Source organism: Gossypium hirsutum, chromosome A08 (assembly GCF_007990345.1).
Source record: "Gossypium hirsutum isolate 1008001.06 chromosome A08, Gossypium_hirsutum_v2.1, whole genome shotgun sequence".
In the NCBI taxonomy this organism is placed as follows: domain Eukaryota; kingdom Viridiplantae; phylum Streptophyta; class Magnoliopsida; order Malvales; family Malvaceae; genus Gossypium; species Gossypium hirsutum.
In genome coordinates, this window is record NC_053431.1 from 51,597,920 (window position 1) to 51,612,136 (window position 14,217).

Consider the following 14,217-nt stretch of genomic DNA (forward strand, 5'->3'; position numbering starts at 1 on the left):
AAATTTTGTCATGGGTTAAGCAAGGAACTTAAGAACTAACTCAAAATATACTAAAATTTCAAGAATTAGCATGAACTACTCACCTTATTCTTGAGTTCAAGATCACCGAATGGTTGTTCTTTGCTTCCTTTAGAATCGGCTAGGAAGAAACATGGATGAAGACTTTGTTTCTTTCACCCATTTCCTTCCTTTAATTATTCTTTCTTTATTATATTGCATTTACCCATGATAATATGGCATCTAGCTAATTAAAGTTAATAGAAAATTCATATTTGATTATATAATTTGTAGCATGGCCGGCCACTACCTATAGTTTGGCTAATTTGACATGCAAGTACAAGCACTTTCCAACATATATTAATAGGCCACTTTAGCATTTGCCTAGCACATTTCTAAATTTTCTCATACAAGTCCTATTTAATAATTTCACATACAAATGATAAAATTAAAGTATGAAACTTCCACACATTCATATTCACATATAATAAGCATCGAATATGACTGTTAATTATTTTTATGACTCGGTTTCGTGGTCCCGAAACCACTTTCCGACTAGGGTCAAATTAGGGGTGTCATAGGTGTTACTGTGTAACCTAACCGTGTGTCGCAGATGACTGAGACAAACGCTTGTGTCTCTACCTGTATGGACAAAAATAAGCTATTTACGAAGCCAATTTACCACCCTTTAAGCACATACCTATTCAAATTGAAATAGCACCATTTCAAGACACAATGTTTTCATCCAAAAGTCATCAACCAATACTCAATCATATCATATCCATTTCAACCAATTTCTATACAATTCCTTACCATTCACCTATTCAAATAACTATGAACTTAACTTGTCTCACTAAACATAATTCACATGTATAATTCATTTAAAAAAAACCAATCCAAACATACATAGTCAGTTCAATCCCATTCATTCAATATAGGTTGATTACCAAACATTAAAAATAGAACCATTTGCACTATCATAAGCATCATCAAGTACATCATTTTATGCCAACTTGAATGGTCAAAATACACATCCATCAAGCATACCAAAATGACACAAGCCTATACATGCCATATACCATATATGCATAACTTCAAAAGTACCCAAAATAGATGTTCGATAGTGGGATGATGTTCCAGATGAATCCCGGATTTGAGCTAGCTTTAATCACTTTAAGACATGGAAAAAAATAAACAAGGTAAGCTTTATAGCTTAGTAAGCTCATATGACGTAAACGTAACTAATACAATTACCATTCATTAATTTAAACAAAATACATGAAATTCAAGATTTCTAAAAAACCTTTCACAAGCTTATTCATAAGCTTATATACAAACTTTGTAACTTCTTCAATTTTAAGCTCATAACATACATGTACATAGCTGTACCGATCCATGACAAGTTCATACATACACGAAATGCCATTGCATACTGGATGTCTCGCACACTAAGTGCCATACTCAATATCTTGCACACTACGTGCCATTCTCAATATTTCACAAACTAAGTGCCATACTCAATATCTCACACACTAAGTGCCATACATAGCCGAAGCTATCTCAGATCACACGCTAAGTGCCAAATTTAGCCGAAGCTATATCAAATTGTACACTAAGTGCCATATTTAGACGATATGTTGTCAAACATAATAGTAGTCACATATATACAATTTATACGGTATCAAAGCATTACAAACATAAATGTGACAATGCTTATTACATACAAACTTACCTCAAATGCTAAAACAGCGAATCGAAATGATTAGTCGATAACTTTATCTTTTCCCCGATCCAAGTCTGTATTCTACTTTTCCTGATCTAATTATATACAAAATTAAATTATTCAATCATTTATTCATTCAATTTAGTCCATAATACGCTTTAAAACACATTTTACACTTTTGCTCCACAAATTTCACATTTTTCACAATTTAGTCCTTATTTCATTAAATCACAAATTAATGAAATTCAAGGCTAACCCATGGTACCTAAATTACCATAGTGCCCCTAGCAGCCTATAATTTTCATTTATTCACACTTTTAACCATCACATTTCATATTTTCTCAATTTAGCCCCTAATATGCATTTTCATCAAAAATTACTTCACAGAACATGAAAATCTATCACCAAGAGTTCATAATTCAACATTAAACACCAAAAAACTCATAGATTCAACAATGGAAACTCTCAAAATCTTTAAAAAATTCAAAATTAAGGGTACGGGCTGGCTAGATTGAGCTGTAACGATTACAAAAACATAAAAATCATTAAAAACTGAGTTAAAATCGTACCTTAATCAAGCTAGGAGAGTGCCGAACCTTTGAAACCCTATAATGGTGTTTTTATTCTCTTAATTTAGGTTGATAAAGAAGACGAACACCAAATTTTATCTTTTTTATTTAATTATAACTTAATAACTAATTTACTTTATTAACCTTAGAAATAAACATATAAAATCTCATAATGGATGTCCATTAATGTCCATCAACATTTAAAATGGTAAAATTACCATTTAAGGCCATCATATTTAAAATCCAAGGCCAATTGACACCTTTAACTAATAGAACTCCACTTTTACACTTTACGCGATTTAGTCCTTTTTACCGAATTAAGCATTCAAACAGTAAAATGTCGTTACAAAACTTTCACACAATAATTATATCATGCTGTAAACTTTAATAAAATAATAAAATAAATATTTTGACTTTGGATTTGTGGTCCCAAGACCACAATATCGATTTAACTCAAAACTAGCTATTACAATTCTCCTTCCTTAGGGATTTTCGTCCCCAAAAATCTTACAAGTGAGTAGGTTAGGGTATTGATTTCTCATAGCATCCTTAGGTTCCCATGTAGCTTCTTCAACCCCATGTCGATGCCATAATACTTTCACTAATGCGATTTTCTTATTTCTCAACTCTTTGATCTCACGAGCTAAAGTTCAAATTGATTCTTCAGCATATGACATATCAGACTGAATTTCACCTCGATTGGGGAAATGACATTTGAAGGATTGGATCAGTATCGCCGAAGCATCAACACATGAAATACATTATGCATCTTCTCTAACTCAGATGGTAAAGATAACCGATAAGCAACTAGCCCAATTCGCTCGATAATCTCATACGGTCTGATGAATCGCGAACTCAATTTCCTTTTCCGAACAAACTGCAATATCTTTTTCCATGGTGACACTTTCAAAAACATTTTATCCCTGATCTAAAACTTGATATCTTTTCGTTTCAAGTTTGTGTACGATTTCTGTTACGTTATCACCTTGAATTTGGGGCCTAGAAGAGTGGGCTTTGAGCCTGGGATTCGGATAGAAGAAAACCTGAATAATTAAGAAGTTTTAAATATTATCATTTAAGAAAAAAATTTTTGAATTAAATTACTACTAGAAAATTTTTACTGTGTTTATTATTACGGATATTTTAAATTTTTATGAAATTTTAATTAGTATTATGAGATAAAATTATTATTATTAGAAAAATATTACTGTATGTATGTTTGAAAAATTTTATGAAAATTATTATTATTACTTACTGAATTATTGATATTTGAAATTTTTATTATTAGATATATTTATAAAAATATTGTTGTTTTGGTGTTTAAACTCTAGGAAAAAAATTGTTTTAATTTTTGCCTCATAAAGGGAATCTGGGCATAAGGCTTATCAAATAAATTGGGCAAGACTGGGCATGAAGAAGCGTACCTGGCCCAGTGGTTAGCATGCTAGGTAGTGGGAAGGAGAGCTGGGGTTCGACTCCCAGCATGTGCAAAAGTGTTTTATTTTTCTTTATACCAGGGAACGACGCAGAGAAGCCTTATATATATTTGGGGTTAAAAGTTAACACAAAGGGAAGTTCGGTCCAGTGGCAGCGCTGGGAGTGTGGTATAGTGCCTAGGTCCGAGGGTTGACGCACGCAAAGGCTTGTTTTTATTTTAGAAGCCAGGTCGCACTAAAGTAAGGTTTAAGAATAGTTGCGACCGAGTTATGCTACAAGGACGCTTGTGGCGCAGTGGCAGTAGGGTGCTAGGAGTTCCACAAGGGCACATGTTCGAGTTACGTGGAAAGCGAAATTCCCCTTTTATTTTTAAGAGCAGGTAAGGTTTATAATTAATTGTAACCACATATTAGTAAAGAAGAAAACGTGGTGCAGTGGCCAACAGCTCGGGCTAAGGCTCAAGGGCGTGAGGCGGATGGAGGTTTGGGGTTCGAGCTTTAACTCGCGCATGCAAGGTTGGGATTTTTGTTGCATGCGTGGGGTAGGAGTTGGGGTCTGACCAGGACTCTTGGCAGCATGCCTGAGGTGGTACAAACGGTGGGCTGATCGGTCAAGAGTTTGAATGGAATCCAAACATTGAATGTGGCCAAAAATCAAGGAGCAATTCGGGGAATTGGAATTTAGGAAGAATTCCTATGCCAAAATACACTCCCTCGGCCATAGCTAATAAGTGCAGTATATTTTGGCCTTCAGGATTCAGTTTTTTCTTCTTCTATTTTTTTTCTTTTCTTTTCTCCTCTCTTCATCTACTTCCTTTCTTCTTCTTCTTCTTTCCCTTCTTTTCTTTTCTTTTCTTTTCTCTTCATCTACTTTCTCTTCTTCTTTTCCCCCATAGCTGAATCCTTCTACTATTTTACTCATCTCCACTTTCTAATCATTTGTTCCTAAGCTTTATACACAAAAGCCGAAATCCTAAAAGCCTATATTTCTTCTGTGCCGATTTCTCCTAGCCAAACCCTCTGATTCTTCTCCATCTTGTGGTTGATTCTTTCTTCTTCTAAACCCTAAAGTTCTGTCGACAAAGCCACTACAAAACTCTCATATCTCATATTCTTCACTGTTTCAAAAAGCCGAAAACCCCATAGTTTAGGGGTGTGACACCCCAAAATTTACCCTAGTCGGGAAGTGGTTTCGGGACCGCTAAACCGCGTCATAAAAATAATTAGCTATCATATTTGATGCTTATTATATGTATATATGCATGTGTGAAAATTCCATGTTTGAATTTTTTTTAATTGAAGGTGAATTTTAGTAAATAGGACCTATGTGAGAAAATCTGGAAATGTGATTGGTTAAATTACAAGGACCTATTAAAGCATGTGGTGAGAATAATGGCTTTGCATGTCAAATACCCCTTCTTTTATACATAGTGGCCGGCCATGATGGAGCATATATTAGAATAGGTGGTAAGTTTCCATGAAGTGGTCATTATTTTATGTAAAGGAAAGGAAATAATAAAAAGAAATACTAAGGATAATAAAAGAAGTAACAAAAAAAAAGGGGGTCATTACCTTGTTCTTCTTAGCCGTACAAGAAGAAAAAGGAGGGGGGGAGCAAAGGCATTCGGCCTTTTGAATGAAGAGGAGGTTAGTAAATTTTGTTAATTTTTCTTTTGAAATAATAGTTGTTTGGGTTAATCATCACGTTTTTCTTACCTAGCCATACTAAAATTTCGAATTTAGAGTGTTGGATGGAGCTTTCGGTTTTGGTATGTGTGAGAAGAACTTGATTTTTTCTTACCTTTAAGTTTTGATGGATAAAGAAACAAAAGGTTGTTGATGAAAGAAATTAATGTGTTAAGAGATTATATGAAACTTATTCATGTTTATATATGTTATATGCATTGAAAATGGTTGATGATTTTGGAGGTGATTAGCTTGAATCGGCCATGGTATATCCATAAACACGATCTATGCTTGTTATGTTACTCATGGTTAAAACGATTCGGCTATGACTCTTGTAAAAAAAAAAGTAAAAATAGGCATGTGAATTTAAAAAGATGGTATGAACAAATGTGGAGTTTTGCTAGTTTAAGAGTATTCGGCCAAGTGTTCATGTGGTGGAAATTAAGTGTTAAATGGAATGAAAATGATGTTATATGGGGGTATGTATATTCGGCCATATGAGTGAATACATAGATGATGTTAAATTTGATTATGTATAATGGGCCATATAGAGTACACATGGTGATATTAACCTTAATTCTTTATAATTGATCAAGTGGATGATGTTGGTTTATATGGTCGAATTTGAATTATGAATATGTACCTTGAAATAGAATGTTGCCGTATGCTTCTTTTGATATGAAACTATTAATGTTACGGGATATAAATAACTAGCAAGGTAATTAAACTAGTTGATTTATTTATTTAAGCTCAAGAACCTAAAGGAGAGGCGTCCAACAAGGGGAAATCGAAGGTCATCGAGTAGCCGACTCGGAATTATTTTACCCAACATAAAGTAAGTCATTAAGCATGTAGTTGGTATTATTTCAAATGGTCATAATGTTTATGTATTGATGCTGAATGGAATGAATAAATATACATATATATATATGCATGTACGTATGTGATGATGAAATTGTTGAATGAAAAGAAAAGAGGTAAGATGTACTGAGTTGTTGATCTCGGCACTAAACGTGCGGGTATAACCATTTATGACCATGAGATTGGCGCTAAGTGCGCGGGATTAAATTGTACAGCACTAAGTGTGCGATTTGACTATGTTGCACTAAGTGTGCGAAATGAATATGATGCACTAAGTGTGCGAATTAACCATGCGGCACTAAGTGTGCGAGTTTGACTATGTAGCACTAAGTGTGCGATTTGATTACGTAGCACTAAGTGTGCGAGTTGATTATATAGCACTGAGTGTGCGGACTCAATATACATTCGTGAATCATTATGGACACTATGTGTGCGACACTATTGAGTCGATCGCGGACAGCGGATCGGGTAAGTGTCTTGAGTTCATGGCTAATAGGTGCTATGTCTATACTTGGTGTTGAGCTTGGTAAGTTTGAACCTATGTGACAAATATACTTGAAGTCACGTACATAAAATTTATCGTAGAATGGGTGAAAGGCCGTTTAGTTGTATGTTTGTAACGAAAATAAAATGATTTATGAAAATGCCTCGAATATCCTATTGATGAGTATGTGGATTGTGAATGCATAAATTGGTATGAAATTGAACCGATAGGTTGGAGGAACTATGGTATGGTTCGGAATGGATGGAGTAATTAGCCTCGTTCCATTTTGTTTTCTCTTGTGATAATGTTATTGATGGATGGTAGTGCATAGCTTATGACTTACTGAGTTATAAACTCACTCGGTGTTTCCTTGTCACCTATTCTAGGTTTCTTGGACACATCTATTTTTGCGGGGTCAGGCCGTCATCGAAGTCATCACACCGGATAGCAAGTTTTGGTACTTTCTTCTTAGTTGGCTTAGAAGAACATTTTGGCATGTATAAGCTATTACGTTGTGTTTGAACTTTGGCATGTAAACTTTAAGCCATGCGAAAATGGCACGAATGTTCGATTGAGTTGGATCAAGGGTAGGCATGAAATGGACCTAGTTACTTTCGTAACAGATGCTGGCAGCAGCAGTGTCATGAGATTGAAAAATCACTAAAAATAGTAGGAGTGGAATTAATTGATGAATAAATTATGTAATCGAAGCTCGATGAGTCTGTTTTCATGAGGAAGTAACGAAAAGATCATATGGGCAGTATATTAAGAGATAATCAGATTTTTGTGGGACAGGGCCAGAACAGTTTCTGGATTCCCTGCTCCGACTTTGGAAATTCATTATAAATTAACCAGAGATAATTAGGGGTCGTACCATATATGTACAGATTCCTCTCTGAGTCTAGTTTTCATAGAAACAAACGGCATCAGTATTGAAGCCTCGTGCAGGGAGATATCCAAGTCGTAATGGGCAAAGGTCAGTGTAGTCGACCCCTGCAACATGGGAGACTTTGACTAATAAACTGTACTAATTGGCCCGACCAAAAATTCTAGAAAAAAATACATAGATGGGCACATGAGTCTAGTTTCTGGGAAAAATTACGAAACTGATTTTTGAGTTACGAAACTCAAGATATGATTTTTAAAACGACTAGTACACAGATTGGGCAGTGTCTGGAAAATAAATTTTATAAGGGGTTAAAGTCAGTTAACACCTCGTGTTCGACTCCGGTGTCGGTTTCGGGTTCGGGGTGTTACATTTAATTGGTATCAGAGCTATGGTTTAGTCGGTTCTAGGACTACCATAGCGCGTATGAGTCTAGCTATACATGCCGAATGTTAATGTTTAAATGTGTGATGACTTCTGACGGTTGAAATGTTTTTGTTTTGATTAGTAAATGGACCCCGGTGAAGAAAGAACCCTAGCGGATGACGTTGAGAGCGTAGCGGCTGCTCCTGCACAAGGGACGCCGCCTGTTGAACCTCAGTCATCTGCGAATAATCAAGGTGAGGGGGCTAAACAAGCCTTCTTTACCATGATGAATGAGTGGGTCGCGCAATATGCCCGAACCAACCCGGCTGTCCAACAATTCCCAAATTTGAATAATCCACCCCAAGAGCCTGTAATGCCATCAGTCGCTGATCCTGTGAGGCTGAGTAAGCCACCTGTAGACTTGATTAGGAAGCGTGGGGCCGAGGAGTTCAAGGCCATAGTAACTGATGATGCCGAAAGGGCCGAGTTCTGGCTTGATAACACCATTCGGGTGTTCGATGAATTGTCATGCACACCCGACGAATGTCTAAAATGTGCTGTATCTTTGTTGCGAGACTCAGCCTACTATTGGTGGAGGACCTTGATTTCCATAGTCCCGAACGAGCGAGTAACTTGGGACTTCTTTCAAACGGAATTCCGAAAGAAATTTATTAGCCAACGGTTCATTGATCAGAAGCGTAAGGAGTTCTTGGAACTCAAGCAAGGCCGTATGACTGTATCTGAATATGAACATGAATTCGTAAGACTCAGTAGGTATGCCCGGGAGTGTGTAGCTGATGAGGTTGCTATGTGCAAAAGATTCGAGGAAGGATTGAATGAAGATTTAAAGCTACTAATGGGTATTTTGGAAATAAAAGAATTCGTAACACTAGTCAAACGAGCCTGCAAGGCGGAAGAACTTGGAAAGGAGAAGAGGAAGGCTGAATTTGAAGCTAGAGATTATCGTAAAAGATCGACGGGTAAAGCTCCATTCTCAGCTGTAAAGAAGTTCAGGGAGGACATTAATAAGTCGAGGGCGACTACGGGAATTTCCATCAGGGCAAGACCATCGATGGGCTCCCGAGCTACTTCGGTAGCTAGTGTGGGCAATAATCGTCACGAGAAACCTGAATGTCCCCAATGTGGAAGACGACACCTAGATGAATGTTGGGGCAAGTCTACTAGCAGGGCCTGTTACGGATGCGGTTCGAAGGACCACTTCATTAGAGATTGCACGGAGTTGGATGAGAAGAATAAAATTCAAGGTGCAAGACCTAGTGGAGTGACATCTAGAGGTAGACCACCGAGAATTTTAGGAGGCAGGGGTGGTAGTCAGAGGGGGGCCTCTGATACGGCCGATCGAGCCGAGAACCGTACTCCTGCTAGAGCATATGCCATTCGCGCACGAGAGGAGGCATCCTCCCCCGACGTCATCACTGGTACCTTCACTCTCTTTGATACTAATGTGATTGCATTGATTGACCCTGGCTCTACTCATTCATATGTATGCGAAACCTTAGCATCCAGTAAGACTCTACCTGTTGAGTCTACTGAGCTCGTAATTCGAGTGTCAAACCCTTTGGGTCAATGCGTACTTGTTGATAAAGTGTGTAAGAGATGCCCTCTAATAATCCGAGAATCCTGTTTTCCGGCCGATTTGATGCTTTTTCCGTTTGACGAATTTGATGTTATTCTTGGTTTGGATTGGTTGACCGCGCACGATGCGGTTGTGAATTGCAAAAGCAAGACTATTGATTTGAGGTGCCAAATAACGAGATAATCCGAGTTGAGTCTGCGGACTTAAGGGAGTTGCCAGCTGTAATATCAGCAATGTTGGCCCAGAAATATGTAAGGAAAGGGTGCGAAGCATACCTCGCGTATGTACTTGATGACAAGGAGTTAGAAAAGAAACCCGAATCGGTGCCGGTGGTTTGTGAATACCCGGATGTTTTTCCTGAAGAGTTACCGGGTTTGCCACCTGTTCGGGAGGTAGAGTTTGGTATTGAGCTTGTACCTGGAACTACGCCAATTTCGATCGCTCCGTATCGTATGGCACTAACCGAGTTAAAAGAGTTGAAAGCTCAGTTGCAGGAATTGACGGATAGAGGTTTCGCTCGACCGAGTTTCTCACCTTGGGGTGCACCAGTATTGTTCGTGAAAAAGAAGGACGGAACCATGAGGTTGTGCATTGACTATCGTCAACTGAATAAAGTGACGATAAAGAATAAGTATCCGTTACCGCGTATTGATGATCTGTTCGATCAATTAAAGGGAGCATCGGTGTTTTCAAAGATAGATTTGAGATCGGGTTATTATCAGTTGCGGATTCGAGATTCGGACGTACCCAAAACTGCTTTCAGAACGAGGTACGGTCACTACGAGTTCTTAGTGATGCCGTTTGGGCTCACTAATGCCCCTGCGGTGTTTATGGATTTGATGAATCGGATCTTCAGGCCGTATTTGGATCGGTTCGTAGTTGTGTTTATTGATGACATCTTGGTCTATTCAAGAGATGAGACCGAACATGCTGAGCATCTGAGGCTAGTGTTGCAAATTTTGCGGGATAAGCAGTTATATGCTAAGTTCAGTAAGTGTGAGTTCTGGTTAAGAGAGGTTAGCTTCTTGGGTCATGTGGTATCCGCATCGGGTATTCGAGTTGACCCGAGCAAAATTTCAGCCATACTTAACTGGAAGCCTCCGAGAAATGTTACCGAAGTCCGGAGCTTTCTAGGGCTCGCCGGTTATTACCGACGATTTGTCAAAGGTTTCTCGATGATAGCCACACCAATGACGAAGCTACTTCAAAAGGATGTTAAGTTCGAATGGACGGAGAAATGTCAGAAAAGCTTCGATCAACTGAAAACTTATTTGACTGAAGCTCCAATTTTGGTGCAACCCGAATCGGGTAAAGAGTTTGTCATTTATAGTGACGCATCCCTACTTGGGTTGGGTTGCGTATTGATGCAAGAAGGTCGAGTTGTGGCCTATGCGTCGAGACAATTGAAGCCACACGAGAGAAATTATCCGACCCATGATCTCGAACTAGCCGCCATTGTGTTTGCATTGAAAATATGGCGACATTATTTGTTTGGTGAGAAGTGCCATGTGTTTTCGGATCACAAAAGTCTCAAATATTTGATGACTCAACGAGACTTGAATCTGCGACAAAGACGTTGGCTTGAGTTGTTGAAAGATTACGAGCTTGTCATTGATTACCACCCGGGAAAGGCTAATGTGGTTGCGGACGCCTTAAGCCGGAAATCGCTGTTTGCTTTACGAGCAATGAATGTGCACTTGTCTGTTCTACCCGACAATGTGTTAGTAGCTGAATTAAAAGCCAAACCATTATTGATCCATCAAATTCGTGAAGCCCAGAAAATTGATGATGAATTGGTTGCAAAACGGGCTGAGTGTGTTCCGAACAAGGAATCGGAGTTTCAAATGGATGATGATGATTGTTTGAGGTTTAGAAGTCGTTTGTGTGTTCCAAGGAATTCGGAACTCATTCCGATGATTCTGAACGAAGCCCATTGTAGCCGAATGTCTATCCACCCGGGTAGTACTAAAATGTACAACGATCTGAAACGTCAATTTTGGTGGCCGGGCATGAAACGAGACATTTCTGAATTTGTTTCAAGGTGTTTGATATGTCAACAAGTGAAAGCGGAACATCAAGTGCCTTCAGGATTACTTCAGCCGACCATGATACCCGAGTGGAAATGGGATCGAGTCACAATGGACTTTGTGTCCGGACTGCCATTGTCAGCAAGTAAGAAGGATATGATTTGGGTTGTTGTTGATAGACTGACTAAGTCGGCTCACTTTATTCCTGTGCGTACGGATTTTTCATTGGATAGACTAGCTGAATTGTACGTTTCTCAGATTGTGAGATTACACGGGGTACCTATTTCTATCGTGTCGGATAGAGATCCGAGATTCACCTCACGATTTTGGAAGAAATTGCAAGAAGCTTTGGGTACCAAGCTGCATTTTAGCACCGCTTTTCATCCCCAAACCGATGGTCAATCCGAGCGGATAATTCAGATACTTGAGGATATGTTGAGATGTTGCAACCTCGAGTTTAGTGGTTCATGGGAACGGTATTTACCCTTGATCGAATTCGCTTACAACAATAGTTTCCAATCAAGTATTAAGATGGCACCTTACGAGGCTTTGTACGGTCGTAAATGCCGTACACCATTGTTTTGGACCGAGCTCGGTGAAAGTAAAATTTTCGGAGTTGATTTGATTAAAGATGCCGAACAGAAAGTAAAGGTAATCCGTGAAAGTCTGAAGGTAGCCACAGATCGTCAAAAATCGTATGCGGATCTGAAACGGAAGGACATTGAATATCAGGTGGGAGATAAAGTGTTCCTTAAAGTTTCGCCTTGGAAAAAGGTACTCAGATTTGGCCGTAAAGGCAAGTTGTGCCCGAGATTCATTGGGCCGTACGAAATTTCCGAATGAGTGGGGCCGGTTGCATATAGATTGATTTTGCCCCCTGAACTTGAAAGGATACACGATGTCTTTCATGTTTCGATGCTTCGACGCTATAGATCTGATCTTTCGCACATAATTAGTCCGTCGGAGGTTGAAATTCGAGCCGATATGAGTTATGAAGAAGAGCCGATGTGTATCCTAGCTCGTGAAGTGAAGGAGTTGCGGAACAAAAGGGTTCCGTTAGTAAAGGTGTTATGGCTCAAACACGGGATCGTGGAAGCTACTTGGGAAACCGAGAGTTCGATGAAAGAACGATACCCAAACCTATTTACCGGTAAGCTTTTCGGGGACGAAAATTTCTTAAGTGGGGGAGAGTTGTGACACCCCAAAATTTACCCTAGTCGGGAAGTGGTTTCGGGACCGCTAAACCGCGTCATAAAAATAATTAGCTGTCATATTTGATGCTTATTATATGTATATATGCATGTGTGAAAATTCCATGTTTGATTTTTTTTAATTGAAGGTGAATTTTAGTAAATAGGACCTATGTGAGAAAATCTGGAAATGTGATTGGTTAAATTACAAGGACCTATTAAAGCATGTGGTGAGAATAATGGCTTTGCATGTCAAATACCCCTTCTTTTATACATAGTGGCCGGCCATGATGGAGCATATATTAGAATAGGTGGTAAGTTTCCATGAAGTGGTCATTATTTTATGTAAAGGAAAGGAAATAATAAAAAGAAATACTAAGGATAATAAAAGAAGTAACAAAAAAAAGGGGGTCATTACCTTGTTCTTCTTAGCCGTACAAGAAGAAGAAAAAGGAGGGGGGGGGAGCAAAGGCATTCGGCCTTTTAATGAAGAGGAGGTTAGTAAATTTTGTTAATTTTTCTTTTGAAATAATAGTTGTTTGGGTTAATCATCACGTTTTTCTTACCTAGCCATACTAAAATTTCGAATTTAGAGTGTTGGATGGAGCTTTCGGTTATGGTATGTGTGAGAAGAACTTGATTTTTTCTTACCTTTAAGTTTTGATGGATAAAGAAACAAAAGGTTGTTGATGAAAGAAATTAATGTGTTAAGAGATTATATGAAACTTATTCATGTTTATATATGTTATATGCATTGAAAATGGTTGATGATTTTGGAGGTGATTAGCTTGAATCGGCCATGGTATATCCATAAACACGATCTATGCTTGTTATGTTACTCATGGTTAAAACGATTCGGCTATGACTCTTGTAAAAAAAAAAGTAAAAATAGGCATGTGAATTTAAAAGATGGTATGAACAAATGTGGAGTTTTGCTAGTTTAAGAGTATTCGGCCAAGTGTTCATGTGGTGGAAATTAGGTGTTAAATGGAATGAAAATGATGTTATATGGGGGTATGTATATTCAGCCATATGAGTGAATACATAGATGATGTTAAATTTGATTATGTATAATGGGCCATATAGAGTACACATGGTGATATTAACCTTAATTCTTTATAATTGATCAAGTGGATGATGTTGGTTTATATGGTCGAATTTGAATTATGAATATGTACCTTGAAATAGAATGTTGCCGTATGCTTCTTTTGATATGAAACTATTAATGTTACGGGATATAAATAACTAGCAAGGTAATTAAACTAGTTGATTTATTTATTTAAGCTCAAGAACCTAAAGGAGAGGCGTCCAACAAGGGGAAATCGAAGGTCATCGAGTAGCCGACTCGGAATTATTTTACCCAACATAAAGTAAGTCATTAAGCATGTAGTTGGT